The sequence below is a fragment of the Homarus americanus genome, unplaced genomic scaffold (assembly GCF_018991925.1).
Source record: "Homarus americanus isolate GMGI-L3 unplaced genomic scaffold, GMGI_Hamer_2.0 scaffold6317, whole genome shotgun sequence".
Classification (NCBI taxonomy): domain Eukaryota; kingdom Metazoa; phylum Arthropoda; class Malacostraca; order Decapoda; family Nephropidae; genus Homarus; species Homarus americanus.
The window spans coordinates 18,465,023-18,470,817 of record NW_024730668.1 but is presented as its reverse complement, the minus strand read 5'-3'; the positions used below and the strand labels follow the sequence as shown (position 1 = coordinate 18,470,817).

At 31.8% G+C, this 5,795-nt stretch overlaps 1 protein-coding gene across 3 annotated transcripts in view; it reads right to left on the bottom strand.

The window, feature by feature from the left end:
- Positions 1-301: 301 nt before the first annotated feature.
- LOC121867260 (ankyrin repeat domain-containing protein 10-like) overlaps positions 302-5,795 on the bottom strand; it is a 197,253-nt gene continuing 191,759 nt past the window's right edge. For all 3 annotated transcript variants that reach the window (XR_006089102.1, XR_006089103.1, XM_042367120.1), the window contains one exon: positions 302-1,474. The gene's annotated coding sequence lies outside the window, so the exon portion shown is untranslated. The remainder of the gene's footprint in view (positions 1,475-5,795) is intronic.

Sequence of the window (5,795 nt, the reverse complement as noted above, 5' to 3'; positions counted from 1 at the left end):
TATATATATATATATTTAGTGGGTCTAAATGGTTGTAAAATGGGAAACTTGGGGTTGGGTGCCTGAAACCCCCATTAGAATAAATCCGATAGGTTTATGTAATTTCGGACAACGTCCATTTCGGTTAACATCACGTTTCCAAGAACGTATTTAGGACGTTAACCGGCGCATGACATAATATATATATATATATATATATATATATATATATATATATATATATATATATATATATATATATATATATATATATATATATATATATATATATATATATATATATATATATATATATACACTGTATATAAGAATGAAGATCTCAAAATACATCATGACTTAGTTTCAATTGATTGAGTTGGTATTAAATATGGGTAATAAATACTATATCTTACATCCCTGATGCAATATTTGTATAAATGGTATACATACAGTCATACTGGTGTGTGACAATTCTGTAATAACATTGTTTTTGTGTTATAAGTGTGAAAACATATTGTTTTGCTCAGCAGCCTAAAGAGCATCCACTTACTATTACCAGGATGTTTCCTCACTAACCAGTACAACATTTGGTTATCATGAGGTACTTTATGTAAAATAATGGAAAATAAGAAATGACATGGGATTCAAAGAAATAAAAAAAAAATTGTATACAAAACAAATGACAGTAATCTGCATATAATTTTTACTTATAAAAAAAAAGAGGAGGAATCCCTGACTGTTCTTATTTCCCTACATCTAATAGTGCATTGAAGCTATAGATATCGGTGGTTAAAAAAAAAACAACAGAAAATATTTCTGAAAATGAAGTTTAAACTAGGAAAAAGTTCAAGAAAGATAAAAAACGATCAGACAACAAATCAAGAGTAATGCAATGACATCCCTTCTTATCTCTGTCTCAGGTCCTCATTTACAACACTCAATCTTGCTGTTAAGTCATGTATGTATTCTCCAAATGGTTATTACTAAGATCTAAAGTTGTTTTATGAAAGCTGTGTTTTTAATCTTAAAGAAATAATTTCATAGGCTCCCTATGATTCTGCAGTAATAACATTTGTTTGTTAATGATCTGCAACTAATAAACATTTATTAAATGTACAAATGCCCCCCAAAAAGAGAAAAAAGGACATCAGTCATTAAGATAAAAACAGCCATTACTATATGAGCACTCTTGTAACAAAAGTACACACTACTGTATCAGTGAAAATATTTAAAAACCGGTCACCTGTAAATTATTAAACTAAATAGTTTGTTACTAAATATCTTGATTCATAACATAAACTTGTAAAAAGTTAACATCCATGCATTTCTGTCATCATTGTGTCAAAATTGACTGATTCATAACCATTCTCAGCCTTGATGGTGGAAACGTGGTCGAGCATAGAAGAGAATTCAGGTATGACTTGTGAAGAGGTAGTGTGGGAGAGATCCTTCTTTACCTGGGAGGTACTGCACTGCACTTGACACACTCTCACACCTAGAACATTAAACATGTAATTAAAATTATATTACTTTACAGTATATGAATATTTTATGTCTAGGAAATACACTTTATATTAATAATAAATTGATGCCTGAATGCATGCTGCACACACACACACAGTACCCGGTACATTAAACCCTCAATTTATATGAAGGATATATTCCTGGAAAATGAGGCAGATGTGGAATATGAAAATTTAAAAAGTTAGTAACTTATGGGTAAATGATGTGCCTTGGGTTCTAAATTTCTGAAAGAACAAGAAGGCTGATAATAATAAGAAGAAAAGAGAGAGGGAGTGTATGTGTTTTACTCAGGAGATCACACATAGGTAGTTTGCAGCCACCTATCTAGTGTTGCCAGTTTTTGTTTTCATGTAGTCTTTACATGCCCATGAGAGCTTTTCATTTAATTTTCTTTGTGCTGTGTTGTTTTATTATTATGACTTTTGTGCTGTTCTGTTATTATTATAATAGCCGGTAGAAGTGGAAAGTGCCATATATATTATAAGTCCAGGAAAATGGCAGAGAAAATCCCCCACCGTAGCACACCCACCAGTTTCAACCAATCACGCCTACAAGTACAGCCTCAAGTCTCTCTTAATTAGTGTTTATTTTTTTACTGATCTCCATAATTAAACTAAAAAAAAATGAAGGAAACCGTGGAGAGACTGATGCTCATAACTGAAGGATTTACAGGTGATGAAAACCGTCATTTTTTTTTTTTTTTTGGAATTTACAATTTCCTTGTTTTCTACACCAGTGGCTAACTTTATACAGTATTATATTTTGTAGTACTGTACACTCGGTAAAATGTTACCATTACAATTCCTGCGCAAATCAAACTGACACTACAAACGAAGTGTTTCAAAAAGGTCCCTGAGGCATTCTTCGCATTGGTAGCCCTGCGCGTGTATGGGTTCAGCCACACATGCTTGAAACAAGTGATTGGCACTATGAAACGAAACCCAGTAGTAATATCTCCCTAAGCTGGAATCTCTCAAACCCGGAACTCTCCGATAGCTGGAATTGAAATTTTCTCGGAAAATCATTCCCAAAGCCAGAATATTCCAGAAAATTCCGTCTCTGGGAATGATTTTCTGAGGGGCACATTTTCTGAAAAATTCCGGGGATGGGGGAGTTTTTTCCGGGTTTGTGAGATGAAAATCAGGCGCATTTTCTGGAAATTACGAATAAAAATTTCCGTTACCCAGAAAATTCCGGGAATGAGGGACATTTTTCCAGGTTAGAGATGATGTAATGGGCAATTTCTGGAACTTCCGAGAACATTTTTCCGTTACCCCAAAAATTCCAGGGATGAGAGATTTTTTCCGGTTTTGAGAGTTGTCTCGTTACCCGGAAATCTCTCATTCCCGGAAGTGCACTGCACCAATTGTTCCGGCTAACAGGGATATCACTGTACTAGACTTTCCGGAATTATCGACCGTATGGTAAAACGTCGTTGGGCCGGGTTCCATTATGACGGCATGCAAAACTGTGGAGCTATTCAACACCATGGTATATTTTCCAATACGAATAAAGAATGATATAATGTGGCATTAGCCCAAAGTGAAATAACAATACAAATACAGATTCGAAATTCGGTTGCAAAATTTTCTTATTCCTTTACTATATCCAGTAATTCTGCCAAACATATCATGCATTCTTATATGGCAACTCATCCATTTCCATGGTTCCTGTAGTCCACGGTGTGTGGAACATTTAATATAACATATAGTTTACCTTATCTGGATATACTGACATTCTCCAGTCACATTGTAACAAAGTAATTCAACATTGTCAATGAAATACCTAATTTCGGCCTACCAAATTAAGTACGAAATGTCTCGCATTCAGGCCTACCAACCCTCGCGAGACACCAGGAATGTTCAGTTGGAAAATCATCAGACCCCACCTGTACGGTATTTTTTTTACCGAGTGTAAAACCTCTAACGTATGAAATGCAACAATACAGAATTTTTTCATTTGATGAAACTGTCCCTAGAACCTTTCACTAAAGTTAAAAATGACTGGAATTCTCATACTGTATTAAAATTGCACTGGGAATTTCAAAACCAAAAACTTTGACTACATTTCACTTCAATGAAATGTTCCAGTGGGTGCTCAGGGTCAGACTCCCTTTCAAAACTAAATTTCACCTTATTTTCTTATGTGGGTGTTGAATAAATAAGGTACAGCAAATGTACAGAAAAAGCCTAGCAACACTACTCAAAAATATTGGCTATTAACACACATGTGTACATAAAAAAAAGAAGAAAATATGTGACAACACCTAATAAATGGATAAAAACATTTGGGAAGTGTTTATCAATTGTCCTATATTTACTTAAAACCTACTGGTGGTGAACTGATACAGGCCTATGATTTGTGCACGAGTGTGAAGGTGTATACAGTCCATGTACATAATACAGTAAATAGTTAGAGACAATGACTTTTTTTGTACAGGGTATTTTATTATTACTTCATTTTATGTTGACAAATGAGTAACTGATCCAGTAATCCTATTTTATAACTAAGCTGGGACTAAACAAGACTGTGTATGAAGCAAGTCTAAGAGATTGAATCCTCAGGGTCCAAACTAGTATAAAAAAAAAAAAAAAATTACAGGTTGCCAATCCCTTATCCGAAATCCTTGGGGCCAGAGGCATTTCGGATTTCGGAACTTTTCGGTTTTCAGAATGGTTATTTTTTTATTTTTTTGTATTTTTTTGTATTAGCCCACCTAGGCACAAGTCACTGACCCACATTGGGGCCTGAGGGGCGAAAATATAATAACAATAATAATAATAATAATAATAATAATAATAATAATAATAATAATAATAATAATAATAATAATAATAATAATTCATAGGTCTAGGTCGTGTTTCTCACTTTTTTTATCTTTTTCATTCTTGTATTTCTTTATTATTATTATTATTATTTTATTAATACAGTATTATTGTTATTATTATAAATTTTATTATTATATTTTATTGTTATTGTTATCATTATTATTTTATTTTGGTGTATTTTTTAATTAAAATTTTTATTTACTATGAATAATTATTATAATAATTATTATTATAATTAGTATTACTATTACATTTTCGCCCCCCAGGCCCCGATGTGGGTCAGTGATATATACCTGGGTGGGCTAACCCCTGTAAAAAAAAAAAAAGCTACAAAAAAACTTTCGGTTTTCGGAATTTCGGATAAAGGGTTGTCAACCTGTATATATATATATATATATATATATATATATATATATATATATATATATATATATATATATATATATACAGTCACCCCTCGTTTACTTGAACACCTCGGTTAACATAATTTCGATTAACGAACTGCCTTCCATAAGGATCTTCAATTCGGTTAAAAAGTTCTTACAAACCGACCTCAACATGTTTTCGCTTGCACTGACCGGGCAACCAGCTTTAGTATCAGTCCGCCAATACATTAATCGGTTCTAGGGCTTAAATTCCTTCTATTTTAGTAATATCAAGAAGTTTATACTATTCAATAATTTTAAAAGTTTAATATTCAATTTTTAGTCATTTTAACAATTATTAGACATAATTGAAAGAAGTAAAGTGACTAGTTTAATGCGCGGCATCCAGCCTCTTAACACAGCAAACAGGAGTTAGTCTCTCTGTTTTCACTGGAGGTAACATCTTGCTTGAGACTCTCTTCAACTAAACCTTTTTTCTGTGTTTCCCAAAGCAAATTATTGGTCATTTTGAAATATATTTTATATTGACAATATATAATGCAGTGCAATGTTGATTTAAAAATAATGTTGAATTACACCAGAGCTATTATATAGGTGAAATGGGCATGGGGTGACTTCTCTTCCACCCAATGCACTTCTCTTCTTCCTTCTCCTCCACCCCATTCTAAATCCCATCATCATCATCATCATCCAGGAACCTTTACATACACACCTCAAAGTAAAGTGAACTTTTCTACCATTTTGTTGAATTTAAAATTTTCGGTGAGCTGGAACCAATTACCCAAAACCCATTGAAACAATGGTTTCGGTTAACGAACTTTTCGGTTAACGAACGACCTAGAGCGGTTGAGTTCGTTAGCGGAATCTGTATATATATATATATATATATATATATATATATATATATATATATATATATATATATATATATATATATATATATATATATATATATATATATATATATATATATATATATATATATATATATATATATATATATATATATATATATATATATATATATATATATATATATATATATATATATATATATATATATATATATATATATATA